This window comes from Papaver somniferum, chromosome 4, assembly GCF_003573695.1.
Source record: "Papaver somniferum cultivar HN1 chromosome 4, ASM357369v1, whole genome shotgun sequence".
In the NCBI taxonomy this organism is placed as follows: domain Eukaryota; kingdom Viridiplantae; phylum Streptophyta; class Magnoliopsida; order Ranunculales; family Papaveraceae; genus Papaver; species Papaver somniferum.
Window position 1 is genome coordinate 98,842,813 of NC_039361.1, and position 13,299 is coordinate 98,856,111.

A 13,299-nucleotide genomic window follows, 5' to 3' on the forward strand; every position below is an offset into this window, starting at 1 on the left:
AATGCAAACCAAAATGAAAAGCAGCCAAAACTACCCTAAGCTATTATTTGTATTACATCGTGCCTCACTCGGGGGCTACGCCCCCTCGTGAAAGTTAAATTCAATGTAGAAGGTAAAATAAAAGCTACATTATCAACAAATTGAATGCATAATGATTATCTGCAAATCTAAAAAAGAAATAACAACAAAAAAAATGGAAATAAGAACATTTTGTGTTCAAAAATTTGGATCAACAACATTTCAGTAGAGTGTTTTTGTATCAACAACATAATATCTACTTTTCATCAAAATCATAATCAGTAGAGTGTCTAAATATACATAACAAACATGAATCATAAACATTTCAGCATCAATTTTGGATCAGCAACAACGGTTGACACAAAATGAAATTCTTCAACATTTCAGAATAAACATAAAACAAAAGTTTATCAGCAAATTTAAGAAAAAGAAAGTGTAAATAACATATCAAAAATTAAAAGGTACCTATTTAATAGATGAATAATGATCTAAAGATCAAACTATATCGATATCAACCAATCAATCTAACGGAATAATCACAAAATCAATCTTTCCAAATAAATCATGATCTCTGCATCAACAACCAAAAACAAAAATCGTAAATAAAAATCAATGAAACTAACATGCAATCATCAAAAACAACTATATAAATCTTCAAATAAACATCAACAGTAACAAGTTGTTTCAGAAAGAGAGATCCAGTTGAACGAGTACCAAATTCTGTTATTAATGGAAATTTCAGTTGAACGCAGGTAAAATCTCCGATTCAGTGGATGAATCTAGCTGCACGGATGATGAAGAAGATGGAGGAGAAGATGAATTTCAATCTCCGAAGCATAGACTGAAACGGAAAACTTCGAATCAAAATTTCACGAGCAGAGCAAAGCTTCAGCTGGATCTCTCTCTCTTTCGTTTGGTTTTTAATTTCTGTTAATAACTGAAGTTTGATTTTGTTATCCAATTATATACAGTGGTATATTTGGAAGTCCATAAATTGTTACTGGGCTCCTGATGGGCTTGTACAAGGAGAGGGATAGAATTATTGTGTAATAAGGATATTTGCAAAGTCCATCAAAAATAGGACAATAATTCAATTTCCACTTCTATATATCTTCTCACGCGCATTCTGCAGCTCAAACTCTCCAAACACGTGAAATATACATCTTAGCTATAGTATAACCTAATCAGAGAAGATATCTTCCATGTTTTATCGATGTACTTTTCAAAGTACGTCTACTGGTGCTGTGGGGTAATCTCTTCAGTTGCTGGTAACGGGACATCTAATCCTATAGATGATTGGTGGACAGTTGGGCATAAAACGTCACCAGTAAACAAGAGTAATGGTACGCCCTTTACTTTTACTCCATTGGTGGATCATCTGTACAGGTCGGAAGTAATTATTAATAACCCGTATGAAGTTCTTAACTCTGAATTGTGTTTGGGAGATGATTTGGAAGGTGGTCATGAGAACGAGTTTGGTCAGGCAGGACCAAGTGTGGAAATAGTTAATATTAATAATGCTTATGAAGTGCTTAGCTCGGAATTGGGCTTAAATGATGAAGAGGGGATTCATGAAAAGGAGGATTTTCAGGCAGGTGCAAGTGAGGAAATTGATGAGGAAGAGGTTGTAGCTATGGCAGCTAACATGGCAGCTGAGGTGAGGAGCTCAACAGAATGAGGTACTCTTTTGGAGATAGGAGGGACGATGTCAATACTCATTTGACAACTGACTCAGTTTTGAATTCAACTAGGGCAAGTGATGCAGTGAAGAAAACAACTTTCCGTGATAAAGTGCAGGCGCTTCGGCAACACCGTGAGAATATTCTCACTAAGGAAGAGTTGAATGAGGTAAGTAAAATAAAAAACGATGATGTCGGGCTAATTTTATTCAGTAATCCTGCTTATAGAAAATAATACTTTAAGGAAAGGCATGCACTTATGGATAGAGTTTCGACTAAGAAACAATCTCCTATTAAGCTTGTTCCTGGAAATTATGCCTCGGAAGAAGATGAGTATGATGATGTTTATGAAGAGTGTGAAGATTATGTAGATTCGGAGCTCTTGGCATAAATTCTTTCAGGTCTGCAACCTAAGAGGAGAAAATTTAAACTTGGAAGTAAGGGAGGATTAAGAGGAGTGGGATATACACGCTATTGATTTCTTGAGTTTTTTTTCTTGATGTTATTTTTTTGTGTTAGCTATTTAGGAGCTCTTTGAGCTTTTATTTTGAAGGAAGTTATTTCTCTAACCCCTTTGGTTTATGGGGGTGGGTGGCCTTGAGCCCCCTTTTGTAATTCTTGTAATTACGTTTTTTGCTTTAGTAGTTAGCAAAAAAAAGCAAAAACAAAAAGAACCCGGGAATATCTTCCCTAATTTATCGACAATCAACTGAAATCTCCTCATCTTTTTACAAAATAAATTCATTTCTAATCCTTTTTTGAAGTAACAAGCTTGTATCAATCCATTAGGACAAGAAAATCTCACCAAATATTTTCACAAATCTAACCAGAGAAGTACGCAATTCGAAAACTGCTTCCCGCTATTCGGGAATGAAAACGATGGAGTGCCCTTATCCAGAGTAAGGGTGCATTTAGCAAATGGTGTGCTTTATTCAAAACTGGGGTGCCTTTAACATTTTTTATATGTGCCTTTAACACTTTTTCGAGCCGATTTTTCCTAAAATATTTATTTCCCAAAAACGCCTACAAACGCATAAAATGCCACAATGAGTACAAAAATGAACACTAACAAAATAGAGAATCGAGACAAATCAGATACAAAAATGTGTCTATCAGGATACTGCAATATTATCTGATTTATGCTTTCCTTTTATGAAGGAATATTGGTAGGGGAGATTATTTTGTGAAGTTGGGATTTCATTCTATTCGCTATGTGTTTTGGTATGACTTTGTATTCAGTGCTACAAAGTGCAATTATTCTAAATTCTGATGTACAATGTTAGAGCATTGATATCTCAAGCATGTTTGTCAATGTTAGTGATCAAAACTATAAGTCTTGATTTCTAGTCTACTATAGCTAAGTATCATACTAGGATAGAAAGTGTAGTTGAGCTCAAGAAATCCATGGCGGATCATCATACAATACGAAGAACTACTCAAGGAACTGGTGGAACTTCATCGACAAAAAGGTATGTGGAGACTTGAACTTATCTATCACTCAAAAGTCTATCTACTCTATCTCCTATCTTGAGACAAAAGTCGTTTTGCTGTATAGACTTTGATTATACACATTTGCTATTTCGAGCCGAGTTTATCTCGCCTATTTATTTCTCGAAATATGTGTTGGTAATCTTTCACTTTAACCAAGTTCATCTTTACCTAGTGACGAAAGTCATGTTATGTTTCAATTACTTTGAAAATTGCTTTGGCGAAAAATGGTTTGTGAATAACAACTATATAACGTCCTCTAAGAATGTTTCAATGATTCAAATAAGAGTTTAGATTACATAACCAATGTTGGATATTAACATTGTTGTGGAAACACATATATGTATAAGTCTTTATTCCTTGAACCGAAGTTTGCGAATTTGTTGATCAAGAGAATCGGAACAAGATCCGTGAACTAAGTTCGCGAACCCAGTCCGCGAACTGGCGGAAGTTCTCGACCCGAGAAAATCTGCTGGAGTTTGAGTACTCCTTCCGGGAACTTAAGTCCGCGAACCTAGTCTGCAAACTTGAGTTAGGTTATATCTAAAGACGATTGTTTTTGAACTTATATTTATATAAACTAAGGAATGCAATTGCAAACCGTGGCTATAAAGTTCATGAACCGATTCGAGTGAATCAAATCGTCTTTGCTTCAATTGTGTCTTGTGTACTTACATAAGATTTTCTTGCAATTGAACAACTATCTAACTAGTTCATTTGAGTCATTTGAACTAGTTATGGTGAATAAGAATATGGTTGATATGAAAGGGCTCATATGGCTAACCATTTGGTTAACTATTGTTGAACCAACAAATGTACATGTTTGGGTACGTTTACACAAACCTAGAAACGTGCATTTCATTTGTGTGTGACAATCTAGGTTTTCGATCTAACGGTTGAAAGATATTTGCTTGAATCTAATCAGGTTTTCATCTAACGGCGAATATTGAATGCTTTGTCACCAAGCTAACATTGATTCGAAACCCTGATTTAAAAGACTATATAAGGGAGAACTCTAGCAACTGCGAAACCTAATACCCACACCTTACATGTGATACTAGTTGTATTAGCTAGAGCCGATTCTCCTTTAACCTTTGGTTTCTTCTTAAAAACCAGGTTAACGACTTAAAGACTTCATTGGGATTGTGAAGCCAGATCGATACTACTTTCTCGTAGTTGTGTGATCTGATCTTGCTATTTCTATCGTACGAGTACAATCGCAACGATTGGATTGAGATTGATATCTCTGATAGGAAAGATATAAAAGTAGTCACAAACATCTTCGTCTCATCGTTTGTGATTCCACAATATCTTCTTTCGCCGCGTCGATTAAGATTATTGTGAGGTGATTGATAATTCTAGGTTGTTCTTCCGGAATATAAGTCTTGGTTATCAATTGGTTCATGTTCACCTTGATTTATCAAAATACGGAACAAACCTTGTAGTTATTTCTGTGGGAGACAGATTTATCTATCTTCGTAGACTTTTCTGTGTGATACAGATTTGTTTATTTAAAGTCTTCGACTTTGGGTCGTAGAAACTCTTAGTTATAGGTGAGATTATCTAAGGGAATCAAGTGCGTCGTATCCTGCTGGGATCAGGGACGTAAGGTGCGCAATTGTACCTTGGATCAGTGTGAGATTGATTGGGGTTCAACTACAGTCCAGACCAAAGTTAGTTTGTAGTAGGCTAGTGTCTGTAACGGCATAATACAATGTGTGTTCAATTTGGACTAGGTCCCGGGGTTTTTCTGCATTTGCGGTTTCCTCGTTAACAAAATTCTTGTGTCTGTGTTATTTCTATTCCGCATTATATTTTGTTATATAATTAAATATCACAGGTTGTGCATTAGTTCAATCAATTAGAATATCCGACCTTTGGTTGTTGAAGCTAATTTGAAAGATATATGATTAATCTAATTATGAAACATCTTGCATTTCCTTTTGGTTAAACACTTCTTTGGGATCCAGAAGCCTCTAGACTTACCATTGGTATAATTTAGATTACTATTTAGTTTTTATTGTTTATTACTTTTTATGAACTAATGGTATAGTTATCTTCGATAGATGAAATTTTTTTATTCTATGGTCCTTCTACTCTGATTTAAGGTCACTCAACTATCACAAATGTAAATGATTCTAGATCTGTGGAATAGAATTGTTGATCAATCGGCGTTAATAGACTCCATTTTTTGTGTTTGATCAGTAGTGAAATCAAGTTATTTGTAGTAGGTACTTTGAAGATTAAAATTGAAGACCAAAGATATGGTTGTTATTTTTATTTTATTTTTGGTTATGATCTTTGTGTTACTTCTTGCGAACTTGTTCTCTGGGATCCACAAGCAGTTTATCTTGATAAATTTCAGAATTGCAAAAAATCGAACAAACTACCTAGTCGCATCAACCTACTTGGATCGATCTTGTACTTCAAAATTGATTCTTTCGATAATCATTATCTTGGTTTGATCCTTAGACCAAGGAATTTTGATATAAATGGAATATCCTTTACTCTGCTTTATCACTAATCTAAAGATCGATTTGCGTGATCGATAAGTGAGTTGTTTACTGAAACAGATTTAGTCTTTCGTTGTTTTGGGTTATGATCAAAAGAAGTTAGGTGCATTAATATAATAAGGAATGCAATATTTTGCAAACCGTGGATATAATGTTCATGAATCGATTCGAGTGGATCGAACCAATTTTTTTTCAATTGTGTCTTGTATACTTCTATGAGAATATAACCAATTGAACAACTCCAGAACTATTTTTATTTGATTCATTTGAACTAGTTATGGTTAAGATGAATAAGGTTGATATGAAAGTGTTCATTTGGCTAACTTTGGTTAACTATAGTTGAGCCAACTCCAGAAAATAGCTTTAATGACGATAGTCGTGAATAACGATTATAACATTACAAGAATGTTTCATTGATTGAAATGTAGAGTTGAGATTACGTAACCTACTACGGATATAAGCATATATAGTGTGTTCGCACATTAGGGTATAAATCCATGTGCCGGAAACCAAGTGTGTGCATTCGTGCATATGGTATTTGCGAAGAAGACAGGTTGGGTACGCGTACCCGTACACGTACTTGCGGAAGTTTTCAACCGAAAATTTCTGCTGAGGTTTGGTAGTTTACAAACTGGAAAACCAGTCACCTTAGGTACGCGTACCCGTATGCGTACCCACAGAAGTTTTCGAATCGAAAATTTATGCTTGGTTTGTAAACCCAATTCCGGTAAAGCTAAGGTACACGTACCCGTACGCGTACCAAGCTGGTTATATCTCAAATCGGTAGCTCATGAACTTAAAACAATAAATCATTAAGGAATGCAATCTTTGCAAAACGTGGCTATATTGTTCATGAATTGATTCAAGTGAATCAAACCGATTTTTTTCAATTGTGTCTATTATAAAGATCTAATCAATTGAACAACTCTTGAACTAGTTCTTTTGAAGTCATTTGAACTAGTTATGAAGAAGATGAATATGGTTAATATGAAAGGTACTCATATGGCCAACCATTTGTCAAACATTTGTGAACCAACCAAATGCACACGTCTAGGTAAGGTTACTTAAACCTAAATTAAAGCATTTAATTTGTGTGTGACAAGCTAAGTTTCGATCTAACGGTTGAAAGATATTAGCTTGGAGAAATCAGGTTTTTCATCTAACGGTGAATATTGAATGCTTTGTTACTAAGCTGACATAGATTGCAAACCCTGATTTGAAAACTATATAAGGAGAACTCTAGCATCTGTGCAAAACTAATCCCCACACCTCCTGTGTGATACTAGTTGGTTTTGATAGAGTCGTTTCTCCTTTAATCGTAGGTTTCTTCTCGAGACCCTGTCGGTTAACGACTTGGAGACTTCATTGGGATTGTGAAGCCAGATGAAACTACTTCTCTTGTAGTTGAGCGATCTGATCTTGCCATTTTCTATCGTACGAGTTCAATTGTAAGATTGGCTTGAGATTTATCTCTGATAGGGAAAAATATAAAAAGTAATCACAAACATCTTCGTCTCATCGTTTGTGATTCCGTAACATCTTATTTCGCTACCATACTATTAAGATTGTTGTGAGGTGATTGATAACTCTAGGATGTTCTTCGGGAATATAAGTCCGGATTATCAATTGGTTCATGTTCACCTCGATTTATCAAAAGACGGAACTAAACCTTTGGGTTTATCTGTGGGAGACATATTTATCCATCTTATAAACTGGTTTGTGTGATACAGATCTTTCTATTCAAGTCTTCGACTTTGGGTCGTAGCAACTCTTGGTTGTGGGTGAGATCAGCTAAGGTAATCAAGTGTGTAGTATCCTGCTGGGATCAGAGACGTAAGGAGCGCAACTTTACCTTAATCAGTGTGATATTGATTAGGGTTAAACTACAGTCCAGACCGAAGTTAGTTTGTAGTAGGCTAGTGTATGTAGCGGCTTAATACAATGTGGTGTTCAATCTGGACTAGGTCCCGGGGTTTTTCTGCATTTGAGGTTTCCTCGTAAGAAAAATTCTGGTGTCTGTGTTATTTCTATTTCGCATTATATTTTGTTATATAATTGAAATAATACAGGTTGTGCGTTGTATCGATCAATTGTGAAATCCAACCTTTGGTTGTTGATTGGAAATTGATTGATCCTTGGATATTGGTCTTTGGTACCATCCAAGTTTATTTCTTGTATTTTATTAGGACTCGCAAATTTCAATTTGCTTGAGTAAGATCAAATAAAGAGAAGGGATATTAACTCCTCGATATACTTTTCTCTAGATTGAGTCTGACTGTCTAGTTGAATCTCTAGAAAGTATATTGGAGTTAGTCCATACAGATTTATAATCAAAATATTAGGTGTGGTTGTTGTACCCCCGCTTTTTCAATTGGTATCAGAGCAAGCAAACACGTTCAAGAACTCAAAAGTCTGTGTTTGTAGCGATCTGACTCTATGGACAGAGGTGTTATCTCTATTAACATACCACCATTCTTCGATGGCTCAAACTACTTATGGTGGAAAATTTTTATGCGAGCTTTTCTTAAAGCACGTGATTTTCAATCATGGGTATATGTTATTAATGGCTATGATGCTCCCGTTGTTGCAGTAGGTAACGTTAATGTTCCAAAAATATTGGCGAATACGATGCTGCTGAGATACTTGCTGCGAAGCAAAACTCCGACGGTTTGAATGCCATCATACATGCCATTACCCTAAATCTTCAGTACCATGTGTCAAATTGCACTAGGTCTAAAGATGCGTAGGATATCTTAGAAACCATATTCGAAGGTAATACCAGTGAAAAGGAAGCTAGGCTTCAAAACTTTAATTTCGATTGGGAAAACCTTCGTATGGTAGATGAAGATTCATTTGATGAGTTTAATCACAAAGTGTCTGAAATTGTTAATGCATCTTTTGCATTGGGTAAGACTATTCCTGAAAAGGACATTGTGATGAAAATTATCAGATCGCTGCCATCTAGATACGACTCTAAGAAGTATGCCATCGTTGAGGGAAATAACCTGGATAATCTTTCCAGAATTACGTTGGTTGGGAAGCTTAAGATCTTTGATCACGAACACTCATCCAAATCCAAGGATGTTGCGTTCAAAGCACAAAAGGACACAAAATTAGTTGATAAAAGTAAAAATGTGTATATCTCTGAAGATGACTACTCTGAGACGAATTCATCATATGAAGATCTTGACAAATCAGTCTCGGTGATCACAAGACAGTTTACAGATCTTCTGTTGAAGAGAAGTAAACGGTTCTCCAGAGATAAGCCTAAAGCACCAGTCAAACCTCATAATCGTATTCCCCCTAAAAACATGGATGCAGATGAAACTAATGACGAGGATATGCCTCAGTGCTTTAAGTGTAAAGGTTTTGGTCATTTTGGAAACGAGTGCCCAAACCGTAGAAAATACAATTGGAACAAAGGTCTTGCTGCTACACTTGATGAGATGTCTGAAAATTATGATTCTGATGAAGACAGGAAATCAAGTGTTGCTCTTCTAGGTGAAAACATTAATTTTGATAATTGTAGCAATACATATATCAATCTTGATGGATTTTTAGAAGAGAAACCAATCAAGATGGAAGAATCAATTGACCCTTGTTTTGGAAACTCTATGTTAAATGTTTCAGGATCTACTTTGTGTCTAGCAGCTTGCGCATCACGAACACCTGATTCATCCTATGCGTTGACATCCTACTATTGTTCTCTCAAGGGTCATGAACTTTCAAAATGTTTCAAGTACAAACACAAGATGAGATATGTCAACAAGCTTCAAAGAAGAGCAGATCGTCTAGATACCAAGCTTAAACTAGCTGAGAAAACAGCTGAGGTATGTAAGATATTATCTTCTTCAAAAAGAGTAGTTTCCAAATATAGATTTAGACCATTAAAGAAGAAAACATGGTCTAAACAGAAGGAAAGGCAGGGTTCCATGAATTCCATCCAAAAGGATCATGGTGGACAGATTGTTGTTCACCACAGCACAACTTGATTGTGTTGTTATGTGCATCTTGTCTCATGTGCATGTTTAAAAGAGACAAGATCTTGCTCACCTCAGGATTTAAAATAAGATTTTTTGTTTTGTTTTTTAGCTTTATGTCATTTGGTTTTTGGAATTCCTCCATATCATTGTTGATTTTGGAAAGGACCTGGTTGCCAAAAGAAGAGGGTTATTATCGATAATTCTACTCTTTATAGGGTTAAGAGTTGGGCGTGTACGAACCTGTTAAAAGGTTTCAAACCCTACATTTATTTTTCCTTCCCTGATATCCTTTATATCTTAAGACTGCTTGTTGAGACTTTGAATTCCTCTCACAAAACTGTTTGCATAAGTTTTTCTCCATGCATCATGTCTTCTAATGGGAAAGATATCAACATGATTGTTAAGCCATCAATCACCAAGGAAAAAGAGAAATCTCATACGTCTCCATCCTTGAAAAGAAAAAGAAGGAATGCGAGGAAGCCAAGAGCAGTTCCTTCTAACTCTCAGAAGTTTCATGATGTTCTTGATGAGTTGAATGAGGAAAGAAAGGAGATTCGACAAATAAAGGTTTGCGTGTTAAGATCTTTGGAGATTCAAAAGGCCCTGGTTCGACATCATCAGCCAAGACGGTTTGTTGGTATTGACATCTTCCTCCATGAACCATATGTTCCAATGGCTGTTGACGACAAGGAGTTCGGGGACGCAAGGAATTTCTCAAAGATATTATTGCCTAGAAAACCTCTTATTTTTCTGTTTTATTTAAGAAGGATTACTAGATTTTGGAATAGCCATTATTGTGATTACACATAGATATGTCCAATATTTTCATCTTGCAATGTTTTTAGATTTATTTGTTTAAATTCTAAAGTAATTTGGAAGATGATGGTTGTAGTATTAATCTTTATGGTTTTATATATTGCAATATGTTATGGGATATGTGTGTTTGCGTCCGTGAACTATTATTGTCCCATATGTTGTCAAAAGTTAACTTTTTCATATGTCGATATGCGGGTATTGATAAAAGATCGATGAACTTTTGACAAAACAAAAGTTAAGCCTATATTGTCTATTCTTTGATGGAAGATAGGTTAAAATATTTTGTTTACAAAGATTATGTCTATTATAAATCGTTATGCAAATAGTGATGAAGATAGAATGAATCTTTGTATAATCCGCAGTATTGATCTTTCCCTGATCCATATTTTATGTATATACTGCAGTGCTCCATAAGTTTTTCTTGTGTTGAGCATATTAATTGTTGAGTTGATCATTCCTTTATGGTTAACTTAGTCGTAGCTCCGTAAGTTCTCTTTTGTCGAGCATAATCAATTAAATTGATCACGTTTGTGTTTAATTTTATTGTGTATTCCGATTAAATTAATCATGGTTTTCTTGTGGTTAGTTTGATTGCGAATTTTGGATATAGAAAATTATTTTCTTATGGTTTTTAGTGTCCAATAAAATCCTTCTTTTCTCGTAAAAAGTAAGGTCGCTCTTGTTGTTCTTTCCGGAATGACATCAAATGGGGGAGAGTTCTTTTGAACTTGCGCTTAATTTCCATATCTTTTTGGGGAGTGCGGCTGTGGAATATTTTAGGGGTTATCTTGTATCTTTATAAACTCCTTGATGAAAGCATTTAGCTACGGATATATGATTGCATCTAAATATGTTGGTATGTACTTTTCTTTAGTCTTGAAGCATCTCCGTGAAAATTTCATTAGGATCCCGTTTTCGTACCTTTGCCAATTTTATTGACAAAAAGGGGGAGAATTAATATGTAGTTCACACTACAAATACATATGGTTTACGTGCTTTACGGGCCATTATGTAAAGGGGAGTGGTTTTCAGGTTGAGATGAAAGTATTGAGTAAGGGGAAGTGATACATATCACCATAATATTGTTGTCGAAGTTGTGATATAAGAACTTTGATACTGTGTAATAATACTATGATACTGTATAACAATGATCGAGAGCTTTTGTCTCATTGTTATGGCTACGGAACTTCAACAACTATGATGCTGAATTGAACATATATGGAATCATGGGAGTACTTGGAAAAGACGAAGTTTTCGAGTAATGTTGAAGCACCAAGGAGATCAAGCATGTGGACGAGAAGCTACAAAGTTTTATTTATTTTGTAATCCATATGTATTGATAGTTTTTCCAGTAAAATTGAAAAAGGGGGAGATTGTTAGAGCATTGCTCGGTCGAACTCGCATGCGTTGATATCTCATGCATGTTTGTCAAGTTTAGTTGTCAAAACTATATGTCTTGATTTCTAGGCTACTTATAGATAAGTCTCGGTTAGGACAGATTAGTGTAGTTGAGCTCAATACTCCATGACGATTATCTTACGAAGACGAAGAACTACTCAAGGAAACAGTGGAACTTCATCCGACCAAAAAGGTATGTGGAGACTTGAACTTATCTATCACTCAAAAGTCTATCTACTCTATCTCCTACTCTTGAGACAAAGTCGTAAGTATGATAGTTTTCATACATACACATTTGCTATTTCGAGCCAAGTTTACTCGCCTATCTTTTTCTCGAAATATGTGTTGGTAATCTTTCATTTTAACCATTGTTCATCTTATCCGTGACGCAAGTCATGATGACATTTCAATGTGAAAATAGCTTTAATGACAATAGTCGTGAATAACGATTATAATAGTATAAGAATGTTTCACTGATTGAAATGTAGAGTTGAGATTACATAACCTACTATGGATATAATCATATATAGTGTGTTCGCATATTAGTGTATAAATACATGTGCCGGAAACTAAGTGTGTGCATTCGTTCATACGGTATTGGCGAAGGAGACAGGTTGGGTACGCGTACCCGTACGCGTACTTGCGGAAGTTTTCAACTGAAAATTTCTGCTGAGGTTTGTTATTTTACAAAATGGAAAACCAGTCACCTTAGGTACGCGTACCCACTGAAGTTTTCGAACCGAAAATTTCTGCTGGGTTTTTAAACCCAATTCCGTTAAAGCTTAGGTACACCTACCCATACGCATACCCAAGCTGGTTATATCTCAAATCGGTAGCTCATGAACTTAAAACAATAAATCATTAAGGAATGCAATCTTTGCAAACCGTGGCTATATTGTTCATGAATTGATTCAAGTGAATCAAGCCGATTTTGTCTTAATTGTGTCTATTATAAAGATCTAAGCAATTGAACAACTCTTGAACTAGTTCTTTTGAAGTCATTTGAACTAATTATGAAGAAGATGAATATGGTTAATATGAAAGTTACTCATATGGCTAACCATTGGTCAAACATTTGTGAACCAATATATATGAAAAGATGGTAAATGCATGTGTATATAAATTTGTTCCAAAGACGCAAGATTATGCTATATCCATAATAATATTAAAATATGAAAAAAAATTAATCGTTTGATTTGGATGTGCTATTGGGCCCTTTCTTGTTACTGATGATTATGTTATACCATTCCTTATGTTGTAAGGATTACTATGTGATAAGTTGAGTAATAGGTAATATGTGTGATGTCGAAACTCGATCTGATATGGGGTTGATATTTTTGTTTCCAGGTGTTTGAACCCGGTGTTGTTGAGATGGTGCAGTTGCTTCTCGACCAGGAGAATTGA